This window comes from Prionailurus viverrinus, unplaced genomic scaffold (assembly GCF_022837055.1).
Source record: "Prionailurus viverrinus isolate Anna unplaced genomic scaffold, UM_Priviv_1.0 scaffold_50, whole genome shotgun sequence".
Classification (NCBI taxonomy): domain Eukaryota; kingdom Metazoa; phylum Chordata; class Mammalia; order Carnivora; family Felidae; genus Prionailurus; species Prionailurus viverrinus.
The window spans coordinates 1,435,433-1,453,797 of record NW_025927613.1 but is presented as its reverse complement, the minus strand read 5'-3'; positions in this window follow the sequence as shown (position 1 = coordinate 1,453,797).

Below are 18,365 nucleotides of genomic sequence, written 5' to 3'. Positions count from 1 at the left end.
TAAGTATCACTTACCTTCTCAGTATCTCTCCACTCTATCCTCTTCTTCCCCTCAAAGCCAGTAGCCACTACCACACTCACCTAAACTGAAAGAGCCTTTGGCCTGTCCCCCTAACTCTGGTTTCAATCTCCTCCAACAATTCATTCTCCTAATGCAGCCGGTATAATCAGGACTAAAAGTAAATTTGAATATATCACTCAAGGACTTAGAAAAAATCCTTTTAATGCCTCCGCAATGACTTATAAAGTTTAAACACCTTGGGTGCCTGGGTGGCTCAGTCAGTGAAGCATCTGACTTCAGCTCAGGTCATGATCTCACAGTTCGTGAGTTTAAGACCCACATCAGGCTCTGTGCTGACAGCTCAGAGCCTGGAGCCTGCTTTGGATTCTGTATCTCCCTCTCTCTCTGTTCCTCCCCCGTTCATGCTCTCAAAAATAAATAAAAATGAAAAAAAAAAAAAGTTGAAACTGCTTTTCATGCTTACAGTATTCTCTACCACCTGTGTCCTAGCTTCTGACCCCCCTCCTTATACCCTACACTTCAACCACATTGAACTTCCTTTAATTCTTTGAACCTCCGTCCTCTCACTCTGTGCTTGGAGGACATTGTTCATCCCACTTCATGTGGCTCACCTTCATCATCCTACAGGTCTCAAATACTCTTCTTCCAGGAAGCCTCAGCAGGCTTGCAGAATAGGTATATGCTGTTCTATAGCCTATACTTCCCCTAACACAACACTCTCCATGCTCTATTGTACTGTTTAACTGTCTTGTTAGCACAAAATTTCTGGCACCTAGCCCAGTGCATGGCATATAATCGAAATCTGATACGAAGTTTTACAAACACATGTGTAGTACCTTCTCTACCAAGATTATCTGTCTAGCTCAGCCCTGGCCTCAGCATCCATAAAATTAAAAAAATGAGAATATGGGAATCGCTTGGTGCCTGGTACCTGGTGCCTCATGTAATGCTGTTGGAATGCATTGCCATTTTTGAAGACCTTCAGGCAATAAGGGCAGAGCAGATGCCGAGTATCCTCATGGATCATCCGAAAATGGACATCTACCTCAGAGTAGAGTGAGGAGCGATATTGACACACCTATGTCACATAAGAGGGAAAATAAGCTAAGAGCGAAGTGAACAACTGAGGCCTTAAAAAAGAAGTAGCAACGAAAATGTCAAAATAAGAGAAAAACTAAGTTCTCCTAAATCTATAGAAATCAAATTATTATTCTTAGTCTGCAATGCAGGGCTGTTTGTGATAAATTCAGCTGTGAATGACGATAAAAACGGAGAAGGACAAGAAAGTCTGAGAACAAGTCATATTGTGGCTACAAGGAGTAAAGTTTTCCTGGTCCATCTCCAGAGGGCAGCTCAGGAGACACACTTCCACAGCATGTGTGTATGTTCTCTGATGGGTTCCCTGGCTGGGTGCCTGCACATGTTCCTTTGATGTTTTTCTCTGGCACAGAAAATCCTGAAACAGGACCTATGTTTATTTTATTTCTTCTGGATCTCCCCAGTGTCCCTAAAACTGAGTGTGTACAGGAAGTACTCAGCAATGTTCATTAGTGAATTCTCTGTATTTAGCCTGAGAGCAAGGTGGCTAAGGCTCCCTAGAGAAAGAGGCAATACCTGGCAGACATAAGGCATCTCTCCAGGCTTATGAGTATCCTTCATATGCTGGAGAAATAGTGGCTCACTCTCAAACGCCCACTCACAGATCTTGCACTTGGCTGTAAGAAGAAAAATAATCAATAAATCCACCTGAAAATAAGACCAAAGTCCCGCTGACTCATAATCTTTATTTTCTCTGACTTCTCTATCTTCATTTTCAATAATCAGTAAAACCACTGAGTTTCTTTCTTTAAAATGGTTGTCTTAATGTCTGTGTTGCTGATGACAAAATTTTATGTCTCTAGTTCAGACTTTTTACCAAAGTCCTGTTTGAACTATCTACAAAACATTTTTAATTGGCTATTCTGCCACCAATTCTAACTTAATTCAGCCTCCTCTTCCTGATTTGTTTCCCTTCTCACTTCCCTACCTCCTCCTGCACTTAGGCACTGTCTCTGAGTCTAAACACCTGTGTTCTGCCACCATTATTTCACAATGCATCAAGGAATGGTCATTTTGCTATTCTCACAGACAAAAACTTGGTAGAAACCCACAGGATTTTCTACTACTAATCAGCTGGCTTCCGAATATCTCGTATCTCTCTGCAATAAACAGTGTCTATGCTTTACATACCATTGCCAAGTGAATTCTCCTAGAATACTACACTACTTCATTTCTCTGCTCAAGAATAGACACTGACTATCTCCACAAACATTCACCAGACATATACTGAATGAGTATAAGAATTGATCCTTAAAAGACCGACAATCATGAACAGAAGTTCTTGCCTTGTTACGAGTTGTTGAGATCATTAAACTTTGAAATTAGTCATTCTGTCAAGCTTATAACGCTGCAATTGTGAATTTTTATCAAAAATATCAAAAAAATTCAGAATTGCTATGTATTTTGAATTAAACAGACAAAATTATTTGTTTTTCTTACTGTCACTGGAATTATTTTCAAGTTTTTGCAAATATGGAAATAGTAAATTTGAAGCTTTAATCATTTACTGGACAATGTCCAGCACCTGCTTGCCCCAAATAGTGAAACTGAAATAATTCTTCAAAGTAAACTAACAAGGGGGCAGCTGGGCGGTTGAGCATCCAACTCTTGATTCTGGTTCAGGTCATGAACCCAGGGTTGTGGGATGGAGCCCCGCATCGGGCTCTGTGCTGAATGTGCAACCTGCTTAAGATTCTCTCCCTCCCTCCCTCCCTCTCTCTCTCTCCCCTCCCCCCCAACCCCCGCTCTTCTCCCTAGCTTGCACACTCTCTCTCTCAAATGAATAAAAATTAAAACAAAACAAAACAAAACCAGGTGTTATTAATCTGAGGTCCATGGAGGAGGCCTCAGGGAACTTCAGTATCCCCTGAAATTTTTCCAAGAGTACAATGTTTATTTTTCTGAAAAAGCATTCACAAGTTTGTGTTTATCTCAAAGGGGTATGACAACCCATTTAGAAGTACTGCCTAAAGACTCGTTAGGTGCTACAAGGACAAAATAAGTAAAAAATTCTGTCTAAAAGGATGGAGAGAAGCTGTGAGCTACATAAGCTGAATGCTATAAGAACTGCCAGCAGAGGGTCCAAGAGTAGAATGGAAAACAGCACACAGGTATGGAAGGTACGTGACAGGTTTGTGGAACAGTAACTAGTGGCACGACAATGTTTTCTCCTGTGTTTTTGTCCTTCACCTCTTAATTCAAATCGCTTGTCCATGAGTTACTTTTTTTTCTAGAACACCTTAAACTACTGGTGCTTTCCAACCTTCTGTCCTAGGCTTTCTTATTCTGTGTTTTCCCTAGGCAATCTCATTCAACCTTGAAGGCTCTTCCCACAACCTATACATCAGCTCTCTTGGTATAGCTATCACACATCATCAATAATAACATTTATTAAGCAGTTTCTAACACATAAACACCATGCTTAGATTTAATCTCATACCAAGAATACCAGTGAGATAAAAACCTATACCATCAGTGAATTTAAGAGGTCTCTATTAACCATCCACATCTGTTCTAGTTCTACATTGGAGGTGGTATAGAAAAAAATCTGAGAGAGAATTAACTGATTTTGCAAAGCAGCCATCCTAACACGGTCCCTTCCAGTACCATTACACTCATGTCTTTAATACCCAACACAGTCTCTTACTTTGAGAAGATAGGAGTGAGCTACTATAGCTTCTGCTTTCTGTTCTCCAAATTTTGAAATAAAGGATAGAGACCTTGTACCTTTCTAAGGCTCAGCCAACCTCACCATTCCATATATTCTAAGACCTTATCAAGCAATCAGTTCCCTCTTTGTAGTGTCTTTTTCCACACAGGATCCTCCCCTGACATCTGACCATGGTTAAGTTGCCTGAAGCATCCTTCCCTCAACTTGACCTCTTCCTCAGTCTACTGCCCTTAAACAAGTGTTTAAACAAAATATAATGCTATTAAGATTATACTGTTACTGTAAGTAAGTGTAATGATTCATTGATGTTTTGGGGGACAATTCAGGAAATTTGAAAATGGACTAGGTATTAGATGATATTAAGGATATATGGTGCGCCTGGGTGGCACCAGTCGGTGCCAGTCGGTTGAGCATCCAACTTCGGCTCAGGTCATGATCTTCAAGTTTGTGAGTTCGAGCCCCACATGGGGCTTTGTGCTGACAGTGCACAGCCTACTTGGGATCCTCTGTCTCTCTCTCTCTCTCTCTGCCTTTCCCCCACATATAATCTCTCTCAAAGGCACTATAGCTGTATATTGAAATAGGTATTTTTTAGAGATACATACTATAGCTTTTGAGAGTGAAATGTCATTATGTCTATAATTTAAAAATACTTCAGAAAGGGTGCCTGGGTGGCACACAGTCAGTTAAGCGTTCAACTCTTGGTTTTGGGTCGGTCATGATCTCAGTTTGTGAGTTCAAGCCCCACATCAGGCTCTGCTGACAGTGAGGAGCCTACTTGGGATTTTCTCTCTCTTTCCCTCTCTTTGCTCCTCCCACTCTCTAATTAAATAAACAAACCTTTAAAAAAATAAAAACACTTCAGAAAACACCTTCAGAAAACAAAAGGAAACATTTTTTCAAAATTAAAAAGAAAGCAATGGGTCCCAAAATATGAACGTTAAAAAATAAGCTACTTTTGGGGTGCCTGGGTGTCTCAGTCAGTCGGTTAAGTGTCCAACTTCGGCTCAGGTCATGATCTCACTTGTTCTTGAGTTTGAGCCCCGCATCGGGCACTGTGCTGACAACTTAGAGCCTGGAGTCTGTTTTGGATTCTCCTCCCCTATTCACACTCTGTCTTTCTCTCTCTCAAAAATAAACAAACATTAGAAAAATAATAATAAGCTTTTATGCAGGATCTGCCACTGGTGCAGAACAGAGGAGTTAAAAAAGAATCCAAGAATAAAACGGATACATACTAAAATATAGAGAAAATATTTACCTCTTTGGGTCAATGATTTCTCAGGTTTTGATCAGTATAAATTTTAAGTCATAAATTACTCAAAAATTAAAAGTCAGACATAACAAGAGTGGTTAAGTAGACAAAGACTGATGAGGTTCTGATGGTCTGGGGTTTCCCCCACAAGGAAAAACTTATCTTCCTATGTACAGTCATACTTACATGGAATTAACAAAAACCCACCAGCAGATTCTGTATAAAAATGAGGTGTATGCAGTGGTTGTTGCAGATGAGTTATTCAGACTTTCCAAGACTCTGGGGTCCTAATCTAGACCAAGTTGACTAGTTTGCCACTAACTGCATAGTAGTTGATTCCAATATCCATTCTGTTCCCAAATTATTAGTCTGAAGTTCCATCTCATTAATTTTTAAATCTTGATTGCAGGCTGAAATGATTATATTTTGAGTATACTGAGTTAAAATTTCAGCGGTGCCTGGTTGGCTCAGTAGGTAAAGCATGAGACTCTTGATCGCAGGTGAGTTCAAGCCCCACGTTGTAGATAGGGCTTACTTAAAAACAAAACAAAACAGGGGTGCCTGGGTAGCTCAGTCAGTTAAGTGTCCAGCTCTTGATTTCGGCTCAGGTCATGATCTCACCGTTCGTGAGATGGAGCCCAGTGCTGGGGTCTGCATTGACAGTGCACAGTCTGCTTGGGGTTCTCACACTCCCTTTCTTTCTCCCCCTCCCCCAATCATGCTGTCTCAAAATAAATAAAAATATTAAAAATAAAAAAAAAAAAACCCTGTAAAAGAAAACCAAACCAAACCCAACAATAAACAGTTAAAAGGAAAAAAAGAAAACATTCTTAAATGTTTTATTTTTGAGAGAGAGTACGAGCAGGAAGAGGCAGAGAAAGGGGGACAGAGAATCCAAAGCAGGTTCTGTGCTGACAGCAGAGAGTCCAATGTGGGACCTGAACTCATGAACCATGAGATCAGGACCTGAAGTTAGACACTCAACCAACTGAGCCACCCAGATGCCCCCAAAAAGAAAAGAGGTTTTTTAAAAAATTAAAAATAATTTCACTTAAAAAAATTTTTTTAATATTTACTTTTTAAGAGACAGAGAGACAGAGTATGAGTGGGGAAGGGGCAGAGAGAGAGAGAGGGAGACACAGAATCTGAAGCAGGCTCCAGGCTCTGAGCTGTCAGCACAGAGCCTTATGCGGGGCTTGAACCCACCAGTTGTGAGATCATGACCTGAGCTGAAGTTGGACGCTTAACCGACTGAGCCACCCAAGGAGCCCCTCACTTTTTACTTTTTAAAAATGGCTACTAAAAAAATGAAAATTGCATATGTGGCACGTTATGTTTCAACAGACCAGCATTAGCCTAAGCCACAAATGGCAATCCCTTTACCCTTGCCAGTATGACCAAGGCCGAGGAGATGTAATGAGAAAACAATTCTGCTTAGTAAGAAACAGATTCAGGAAAGACACAGGAAGATCAGGTCTTTCTTCGTCTGTGCTATTTTGTGCCTGAAGATAAGGCCCAAGATGAACATAGCCACTCTACTACAAAAGTCAGAGACAAGAAACTGCTGAGAAGTAGAACACTCAAGTTCTGGCCTTGCAGCTTACTCTACCTCAAGTCCTCTCAATTAAATGATATAATGGGGGGTGCCTGGGTGGCTCAGTCGGTTAAGCGGCCGACTTCGGCTCAGGTCATGATCTCGCGGTCCGTGAGTTCGAGCCCCGTATCAGGCTCTGTGCTGACAGCTCAGAGCCTGGAGCCTGTTTCAGATTCTGTGTCTCCCTCTCTCTGACCCTCCCCTGTCCATGCTCTGTCTCTCTCTGTCTCAAAAATAAATAAACGTTAAAAAAAAAAATTAAAAATAGATAAATAAATGATATAATGGATATCCTTAACATTTAATCCATTTTTAAGTCAAAGAATTTTAATCTGTAGCAAAAGCATCCAGATAACATGGCATATTTCTGTTTATGCATTTGCTCACAGTTTCCCACCACTCTTCTTACTACTTTTCATTCCTCTAAATCCTTCTTGTAATTAAAGACCCTGAAAGTCTTTTGTTTTTTAAGACCCTAAAAGCTTAATAAGCATGACTTTCTGGGAAATCTAGCCTCAAAGATCTTTTTTCTTCTCTCAACTATCTCACCCATCACTGGTATCATACAATGCACGTGTTTATAATAAATATACAGTCTTGTTCTCATTTTCCTATATTTTCGTAATTTTTGTCTCTGCAACACAACCAGAAATCCCCTGAAGGACATAGGAGATATTCTAGGAGTCTGGACTCAACTCCTCACAATGGCACCTTACTAGAGATGTATGCTCTGAAGTAAATGGCTTAATTTTTGTAAGCCTGTGTTCAGCCTGTATTTCCTCATCTGCAAGATGTCAAGTGGAGGTAACACTCCACATCTTATCTCACATTTCATTGAAAGTACTATCTTAATGGTAAAGCACTTTATAATGTTACCTTTTGTCCTATGTAAAAGCTATCAGGGCACTAACTAAAGTCGAGGTCCAAATATAGATGACTGCTCCTCCTATAAAAAAGATCTTGGGGCGCCTGGGTGACTCAGTTGGTTGGGCATCCGGCTTCGGCTTGGGTCATGATCTCACTGTCCATGTTCAAGCCCCGCTTTGGGCTCTCTGCTGACAGCTCAGAGCCTGGAGTCTGCTTTGGATTCTATGTCTCCCTCTCTCTCTGCCCCTCCCCCACTCACACTCTGTGTCTCTCAAAATAAAATAAAAACATTTAAAAAAAAAAATCTAGGTAAGGGATCCATCATGTTATATTATATACATTACAACACATTACAGTGGTCCTGAACCAAAGCCCCTAATACTTCAGGATCTAGCACTGAACTCAATTCAGGCTTGAAGGGAAGTCTAAGTTGTAAGAATAGATGATGAGTGAAATAAGGAATTGACTTGAAATGTGCCAAGAGCTTCCTCTGTACTGATACTCATATATAAATAATGGGGTCCCCCCAGTGCCATTCAATGAATGAAGAGCAAAGTCTACCCCTAGAGTTTAAGAGTTTCCAAACTTACTAGTTGATTCATAAGGACTATGAACATTTTCCAAGTGGCACTGGAGCTGGAAGGGCGTGGAAAACTGGCGATAACAGTGTTGGCAGATGGTATGACCATCTACCTCACCATTCTGCTGATCAAGTTCTACGTGGTGTTTCATATGGTTCATGAATCTGTAGCACAGCACACGGGGAAAGTACAGAAAACAAAAAAATGAGCCTTGGAATCCCAGAACACACATTACATGTGTCCCCTCCCGCCCCCATACATACAACTTCCCCAGTTTGGGACAGTCCTTTTCTGAGCCCAGAAAAGGGTTCCTAAAAGTAAGAGTTCTGTGGAAGGATGTATTGGTTTCCTTCACTCCACCCAAAGTTATCTATTATTACCACAATACCTCCTCCTTCTAAAGTACCATTTATTGACTTAATGATAATCCTTATCCAGAATGGATAATAGGACTGTTGCCCAAAGAGAAAAACTTAAACATCTAAGAAAATTTCAGTCTTCTTTTGTCCAGGGTAACCTCTGAAGCTACACTTACCGAATGTTGTTTTTTAGCCTTTTGGTACAGTGTGGACATCGGAAAGACGTGGCGACCTTAGGGAAGTTTGTGAGTTGGGCCACTTTGCCACCATCCCGTCCATAGTAGAAGTCATCTACTAGCATGATGAGTTTGGTCTGGACAGCATCACCCACATTCTCATTTGGCTCTGGTACTTTGGTAGGTGGGGACAGAGCAGGAATAGGTGTGGAAGAGGGTGTGGAAGCAACAGGAGCAGTTTTCTCAGGGGACGGGGGCTTTGCTGCTGATGGGACACTGGGTTCTGAATCCAGAGACTTTCCTTTCTTCTGGTATTCCACCATTTCTGGGCAACAGTACTATAAAGGAAGATCATTGTAGTTATCCTGGGGCCTGGGATGTGTTAACTCCCCAACCTCATGAACATCTCCTGGGAATGGTGTGATTCTAGGTATTCTCATCCAGGTTTCACCCTTCGGTGTTCTACAGTGTTTCCAGGACTCCCACTTTTTCTAGTGGATATATATTTAAAGCCATATGCCACTCCAAACCCCGTACCTTATACTTCTCCCTCCTGCTTTAGATCCTTTAACCACCCACTAGCATAACCTGCCTCTAAACTCCCTGCTAGGAAATTTCAACCTTTGTGTCTGGACTAATACCAAAAAATGAAAAGGCTAGAAATGGGAACTGGTTAATGACTGACTCCTGATTCAGCCAATGACACAATAAATAGAAGATAAACCAAGGCCAACTTGGCTTGAGTCCTGATTATCTAACAAACCTGTCCACCTGTGCAATTTCAAAATCAATCATGACCAAGGAATTAAGGTCACATATTAAGGTTCTAATCTACTAGAGGTTCTTTAAATGTATCCTTCCACATTCCAAAGTATAAAACTCTTCCAAAATAGGCCAAAGGAGAGCATAAAGCTTCCTAGTCATTTCAGAGCCCCCGTTTCACAAGTTCCCAACCCTATAGGAAGTATACAGTGGTAGCTATTGAAGCTGGATCCCCATCACAGGTGGTAGGTATCACTTACACACATGTGACCTCTCAAAGCTTCGGTAACACGGAATTGAGCATTACATCGTGGACATATTTTCCGTCCACCATCCTGGAGGTCGAACACTGGGATGGAAGAGGTCACTGGAAGAAGTGAAAAGCATTGATAAGCTTAGTATGATGATATTTGAAAAAGATTATTGGCCCTTTGAAGAAAGGTTAAACACTTCCTGAAGAGCACATTGTTTATCAGCAAGCACGAGAGATCACTATGAGGAACATTCTTTTCATCATTCTTCTACCTCATGGCCAGCAAATCACAGCTCACAGATAAAATCCAGTCAGATGCGAACTTCTGTTTGGTTCATGAGCTAAGAATGGCTTTTACTTTTTTAATTTTTTTGTTATACAATTTTTTCTTTAATTGTCATAAAACATACATAAAATTTACTTCTTAACCACTCTCCAGTGAACAGTTAAGTACGCTCGCATTGCTGTACAAGCAATCTCCACCAGGACTCTTTTCCTCTTGTAAAACTGAAAGTCTATACCCATTAACTAAGTCCCCATTCCTCTCTCCTCTTAGTCCCTGGCAACCACCATTATTCTTCCTGTCTCTGTGAATTTGACTCCTCTGGGTACCTCATTTAAGTGGAACCATACAGTATTTTTCCTCTTGTTACCAGCTTAGTTTAATACTTAGCAGAATGTCTTCAAAGTTCATGAATGTTGTAGCATGTGTCAGAATTTCCTTCCTTGAACAATACACTACGGTATGCATATATCGTATTTTGTTTATTCATCAGCTGATGCTCACTTGGACTGCTTGGAAGTCCAATAGTCTTTTGGCTATTGTAGGTAATGCTGCTTTGAACATGGGTTACAAATATGAGTCAGTTCTTTTGGGTCCTACCCCAGAAGTGGAATTGCTGGGTCAGATGGTAATTTTATGTTTCACTTTCTGAGAAACCATCACACCAATTTACATTTCCAACAGCAATGCACAAGGGTTCCAACTTCTATACATCCTCACCAACATTTGTTATTTTGTTTTTTGGGTAAGAGCCATCATGGTGGGTGTGAAGTGGGATCTCAACACAGTTTTGATTTGTATTTTTCTCATCATTAGTGATGGTGAGGATCTTTTTGTGTGCTTAGTGGCTATCTGTATATCTTGTTTGGAGAAATGTCTGTTTAACTCCTTTGCCCAGTTTTTCATTGAGTTGTTTGGTTTTTTTTTGTTGTTGTTGTTGAGTTGTGCTTTATAGATTCTGCACTTGATCTTAGCCAAAAGGCTGAGAAGCAATGTGCTTTATATATTCTGGATGTTAACCCTTTATCAGATATATGATTTTCTAATATTTTCTCTTATTCAGTAGGCTGCTTTTTCACTCTGTTCATAGTGTTCTTTGATGCCCTTTTAAAAGTTTAAAATTTGAGGTTGTTCCATTTATCTATTATTATTATTATATTCTTTTGTTACCCGTGCTTTTGGTGTCATGTGCAATAAATCATTGCTAAATCCAGTATTATGAATCTTTCCCCCTATGTTTTCTTCTTTTATAGTTTTAGCTCTTATGCTTAGGTCTTTGGTTCATTGAGTTAAACTTTTATATATGGTGTATGGGTCCAACTTCATTGGATATGAATGCCCAGTTTTTCCAATACCATTTGTTAAATGTTTTTTTACATTTTTAAATGGCTAAAACGAAAGCGAAAGAAGATATTCTGACACGTGGAAATTACATAAAATTCAGAGTTCACAGTTTTAGTGGAGTTCGGTCATGCTTATATGCATATTGTCTGCGGGTGCTTTTGCACAACAATGTGTAGTTGTAGCAGAGACCCTATTTAGTGCATAAAACCTAAAATACTTATCTGGTTCTTTAGAGAAAAAGTCTGCTGACCCCTGCTCTAGACCACTGAAAACTCTCATGTTCATATCCTGTCTCCACCTGGAAACCTCCCTACCAATTCCTAACTTTTAAACCTTGTGCAGAAATCCACCTCCTCCATGAAGCTTTCCTTTGATTACACCACCCATCTCTGATCAACCAGTCCATTTCACTCGTCTCCACAGCACAAGAGACACAGAATGGTTTCCTTGTAGCTGATTTAGTTATACTTTTCACAGTGGCCATCCTCTTTCCTACACTACAGTTTCTTGTGAGAACAGACTGTGGCAATTATATTCTATTTTACATCTCTATTTCAAGGCATAGAGTTCTGATATATCAAATGCTTTATTAAAATGTTTCTGAATGACTGGTCAGGTTACTGTACCTTTCATTGAAGACTCAGGTCCGCTAGTTCTCTGGGAGCCATGGGCAGAGCTGTTGTTGGATACCACCACTGGCCCAGGACTCTGGCCCAGGGAAGGGATGGTGTTAAGGGTATTCACCAGTTTGGCTACTTCATTGCTATTTTCACCTGTAACCCCGGGTCGCTTCACAGTGACAAAGCTGGCAATGCTCACTGCAGGTGGAGAGGGGAAGGAGGGAGCTATGTTGGCCAAGTGATAATCATCTGTTCTCCACCCACAGCCCTGCCCAGTACGGCCATCTCCACTTCCCAAGGCTCACCTAGCTTGGGATTGGGTGTCTGGCTGGATTGGCCTGGAGGCTGAGAAGCCAGCTGCCCCAGTGAGGTTGGCTGTGTGGCGGTGGGAGTGGTGGAGGTGCTGGGTGTGGACTTGGTTTGCTGGGACTGCGACTGTGGGACTGTGCTTCGAATGGTCAGAGTGGCCGGGATGACGGTGGTGAAGGTGTTGGTGGTGGGCCGCACAGGCATCGTGGAGCCTGGCCTCACTGGGGTCATCTGAGAGAACACTTGTGGGACTCCAACTGTCGGCTTAACAAACTGCGTACCTGGAGCTTCAAAAGAGAAACAAAGTACCACATCTTGGTCAATGAGCTCACCTTTAATACGTTCTACCAGTGTTTACCGGAAATACTGGAATAGGAAAAAATAATTTCTCCAAACTATTTGGTGGCCATCAGAGGTTACCAAGAGTAGCATGTTAGACATTTTTAATGTCTAAGAAAATAGGTATGCAAGCAGATAAAAGAACTTAGCCTAAGTAACCAGCCCTATTAAACTGAAGAAGGAAGATTCCTATCAATTCCTCCCCAAACACCTTACCACACTGCCTTTTCCATCCCAAGAATACAATTAGGAGTAGCTTGACCTCAATACTGAAAGAACAAGATGAGTACAGACTAGGAGGCAGTATGAGTATATATAGGCCAAAGGGCAAATGTGGTCCTGAAAAAAGCTATCTTTCTTTTTCAGGACACTAAAGGAGTCCTCCATTCTTTTCTATGCATTCAAAAAGACTGACTATGCCATTTTATTGGGATGTCCCAGAGGCGAATGTCCTGGCTCAGCTGCAGACAATTCCATGGACAGGTGTATAAGAAATATCAGAACTAGGTAAGATAAGGTCATGAGACTGAAGGCCAAAAACACTCTGTGGGCTCTGAGAACAACAATGACAACTTAGACCAGCTTATGGAGGTACCTTCACAACAACGAAATTAAGATCTCTTTTGGTCTGAATTGTAGTAAACTTATAGACACTTAATAAAGAACTGTGGGGAAAATTACAAGATTTCAGAAAATTATTTTCAATTCAGTTTCTTAAAAAAAAAATACTAACTAGTCATTGGCAATATTTATCATCAAAGGTTCGGTCATTTGTTTTATACCCAAAATCTATGCTATAAAATTAAAGGGAAAGAAAGTTTATAATCCCACCATGTAAGTGAGTAAACTTACAAGAAATCGGAAATTTGAGAGTTTGCATTAATAATATTCCTTCAGGATAACAAACTTTACAGCTGACAAAAACACCAGAAGCAGAAAAATGACTATATAAACCCTTCTTTAAAGGGTGGTAAAAAGTTAAAAAGAAAAATAAAACCACCATCCTGGCCAAAGGTTAGATATCATTTTTAAAAATTGGGCTTAAATCAGTGTGATCTTATATTTTTAGATTTTCCTTAAGTATGCTTTTTATTTATTTATTTTTTTAAATTTTTTTTTTCAACGTTTATTTATTTTTGGGACAGAGAGAGACAGAGCATGAACAGGCGAGGGGCAGAGAGAGAGGGAGACACAGAATCGGAAACAGGCTCCAGGCTCTGAGCCATCAGCCCAGAGCCCGACGTGGGGCTCGAACTCACAGACCGCGAGATCATGACCTGGCTGAAGTCGGACGCTTAACCGACTGTGCCACCCAGGCGCCCCTTAAGTATGCTTTTTAAATGACCAAGAATACTTTGAGACAGTAAAAACAAATCTTCTGGATGCCAGTTTATTTCAAATGGGTAGACATTTTTCCTTACCTGGGACTAGTGTTATTGGTCTAACCGTTTGGCCTTGCTGTACGTTCAGCACAATCCCAACCTGATTCATCGCATTTTGTACAGGCCGGACATTTCTTACAGGAAATCCCTGCATTAAAAAGCAAAATGATCTTTAACATGGAGATTAGCTAACACTAGCAGATACTACAGTAAGACTACATCCAAAAAATTCCCACTCTTACCCAGTGGTTCTTTTTCTAGAGGTAGAGCTTTTAAATGACCAAGATGGAGAAATTTAGGAATTCTGGCAAAAGTTTTGAGTGACAAAATATCAAAACTGAAGAATAAGCTTTAGTCCATATAAGCAAAAATGAAAATCTACTTCCTGTCTTAAAAAATTAGCTTAAAAAATACCTCATCCACAAACTGGCCCCTAAACAGATAAAGACATAGAAGGGGAAAAAAGTGACACTCTAAGAGTATTCACTGTAGTGATTCAACACAAACCAATTGTTAAGAAATTGTTTCCAAAGTCCACAAACCTCTGGCAAATCTGTAAGAGGAGAGTTTGTAACTCAGGAAGCCACAGGCCAAGAGCAGTACTTGCCTTTAGGTTCCACATCCAGCATCAGGCTTTCTTTTTTTTTTTTTTTTTTTTTAATTTATTTTTGGGACAGAGAGAAACAGAGCATGAACGGGGGAGGGGCAGAGAGAGAGGGGGACACAGAATCGGAAACAGGCTCCAGGCTCTGAGCCATCAGCCCAGAGCCCGACGCGGGGCTCGAACTCACGGACCGCGAGATCATGACCTGGCTGAAGTCGGACGCTTAACCGACTGCGCCACCCAGGCGCCCCCAGCATCAGGCTTTCAACTTCAACTGACATTATGTATCAAATAATCTGCCTCCTTCTCTTCCAAAGTTCTCCCTGCACTTCACCAATTTCACACACAGATTTCCAAAAGTCAATTAACTCACCCATTATAAGAAAATCAACCCAAGCAAAGGGCAAGAAGCTTTGAGGGCCAAGTATTAACACTTCCTAATCTAAGCTTTCCAACTAATTTCTGCCCAGATCTCAATCAAACCACTTAACAGTCCTCTGAAGGATAGGAAGAAGATATTACCCAGCTGTATGTTATATTGGGCTTTCCATAAAAGTTAGTATCAAATTATAAAACAGCAAATGAGAAAGCCAGGACAAAAGACAGGACTTAAAACTCCAAAGGTTCACAGTCTTTCTCTCCTTCCCTATCCAGCCCCAAAATTCAGAGTCCTACTCACCTGTGTAGTGATGAATATTGGTTGTGAGGCCACAGGAGAACTAGTCACATGATTGGCATTCTGCATGACCTGGACAGGCCTCAATACTGGTTGAGTAACCATTGTGCCCAGACCTGGGGTTGGATTCTGGGTTAGGATGAGCGGCTGTCCACCTTGTTGGACCAAAGAATTGCCAGCTAAGGGTAAAAGAAAAAAAAAAAAAAAATGTAAGAGAAAACAAAGCCACATTTTACAAGAAACATTGGGGTCTCAGATAAGAAATGCAGTCTCAGATATTAAAATATCCAAAACTGTCACGACTCACCTCAGGTTTAACATCACCAACCTCACCAAAAATTTAAGCTTCACCCAAATCTACATCTAACAGAAAAACAGGTAGATAGGGGAGGTTCACTAATATCTCCCCCGTATATCTTAACTAGGGATGTCTTAATTTAGTAAGACTTTTTCTACATGGCTATCATTTGGACTCTGATGATTTAATATACGATTTAACATAATCTCTCCATACCAAACTAGCAAAACAAAGTAACATTTTTTTTACATATTTTAACTAAGTGAAACTTATTTTGTCAGAATGTAATTTGCTGTTAGTGAATCTACTTTAATATTTTTAAAAGAGAAGTATTCATCAACAAACATTAATTCAGCAAGTACACAACATCTAAAGAATGATGCCTCTTCCTAGTGATTTCAAATCTCAGAAATGCAACAGATTCTCTAAACAATCAGTGGCTTTTACAGATACGGGAACAGAGAGATTGACAGGCTATCCCTCTCTTTTTTGACATCAGAACTGATAAAGACTTGGCTAAAAACTAACCAACACCCAGTAAAAATGGTATGACTTCATGAAGCAGATGATTCATTCATAATAAATACTAATAAACTGGCTACTGAAACATTTTAGGTTGTTTTCATTTGTGAAAAAAGTAATTTTTTAAAGTTTTAAATGTTTTTAAATGTTTTAAAGTTTTTTTTTTTTTTACTACATTGGGCTAAAAAAATCATTAATACTAAACTTTACTGATTTACAAAGAATACCCCAAAACCAGACAGAAAATTTCAGAGTTGATATACCTAACTCAAAGATTCAAATAAGATACTATGCCTCAACTTTTTGCCTCAAATAACCACAGTGGGATGGGTTCCTCTGAATTGTATGTCCTACTTGACAGATGGAGTCAGTGCAGTTAGCTACAAAGCTAGACCACTGGTACAGGTGGCTATTAATGGGCCAACAATGGCTTGTCCCACTTTTTTCCAGAAATTGAGTGCCCATCAGTGGACTAGACCTTATAGTTATGAGGCCAGCTGAATAGTGATTGAGAGGTTGACAAACAGAATTTCCAAGTTCTATCAATGCTAATTATATTGGCAATTTACTATTTTAATTTAAATGTTTTATTATGGAGAAGTTCAAATACACAAAAACAGAATATCATAATGAATGTACCCCATGTACCCATCACTCAGCTTTAACAATTATTAACTAGTACCAATTTTGTTTTATCTGTACCTGCCACCCACTTTCTATAATCTAATAACTCTAATGAATTCTAATAAAATATTTTAAATGATTCTACATTCTTAAGTTTTTCTTTAAAGAAATTCTGCCAATTCATGGGTCTTACAAAGTTCTATTTCCAGAGGATAAAAGAAGCAGGCAATCAGAATCCTTAAAACTTGAAATGCCTATGAAAGTATCAACCAACCAGCACCCTGCCTTACAGGGTGCTCTCAAACACCCAACCAGCACCCTGCCTCACAGGGTGCTCTCAAATAAACTTGGAACCATAGCCATAAACTGATTAAATATGGGTTAGTGATTCAGCAGCTTCTCTCACAATATGCTGTTTTTACAAATCTGAAGGTCTTCATGTTTCCTTTATTTTTTTGTTTACTTACATAGTCTTAAAACCCAGGGATGAGAGCTAAATTGAGTCAAAATGGGCTAAACAAGAGTTGAAAGCCATTATTAGTTATAGAATAAGAAATCTATTAACATTAAATTCACATCATTCACAGCTCAGAATTAAGCAGTGGTTTATTTCACTACATACTATGTCTTTCCAATGCAAACATATACGATCAGTCAGAACTAGAGAAATCATTTCTAAACGCTGAGTGGTAGATTCTGAAGAACAAAAAGGATTGCAAAAATGTTCCAAAATTTTATTCCTGATACTTTCTTTAAAAAAAAAAAAAAAAAAAAAAAAAAAAAAAGCTTTACTGAGATAACATAAACATACCATATGTATTACCCATGTAAAGTATACAATTCAGAGGTTTTTAGTATATTCGAATACAAGCTTTGTGCAACTATCACTTCTATTTAATTCCAGAACATGTTCATCATCCTAAGAAAAAAATCTTGTGCCCATTAGCAGTTTTTCCCTATCTCCTCTCCCCAGCCCTGGAAACCACAGATCGTATAAATGGAGTCATACAGTATGTTGCCTTTTGTGTCTGACTCCTTTCATTCAGCACGACATTTTCAAGGGTTATTCATGTTCTAGTATACATCAGTATTTCATTCCTTTTTATGGCCAAATAATATCCCACTGTACAGATATACCACCTTTTGTTTATCCATTCAACAGCTCACGCTGTTCCATTTGGGGGCTATATGAATAATACTATGAACATTTGTTGAGGACATTTGTGTGAACATGTTTCCATGTTTCGGGTATACAGCTAGGAGAATTGCTGAGTCATGTAAGTACACTTAACTTTTTGAGAAATTGACAAACTATTTCCCAAAGTGGCCATACCATTTTTACATTCTCATCAGCAATATAGGAGTCCCAATGTCTCCACATTCTCACCAACACTTGTTATTTGTCCACCTTTTTGATTATAGCCATCCTAGTGGGTGTAAAGTGGTAATCTCACTGTGGTTCTGATATGCATTTCCTCAGTGACTAATGATGTGGAGCATTTTTCATGTGCTTACTGGCCATTTATATATTCTCTTTGGAGAAATGTCTATCTAGATCCTCTGCCCATTTAAGAAATTGGATTGTCTTTTTATTATTGAATTGTAGTAGTTCTTTATATATCCTAGTTATCATGTCCCTTATCATATATATTATTTGCACAATTTTTCTCCCATTCTATGGGTGTTTTCACTTCTTGATTATGCCCTTTGAAGCATAAAAGGTTTTA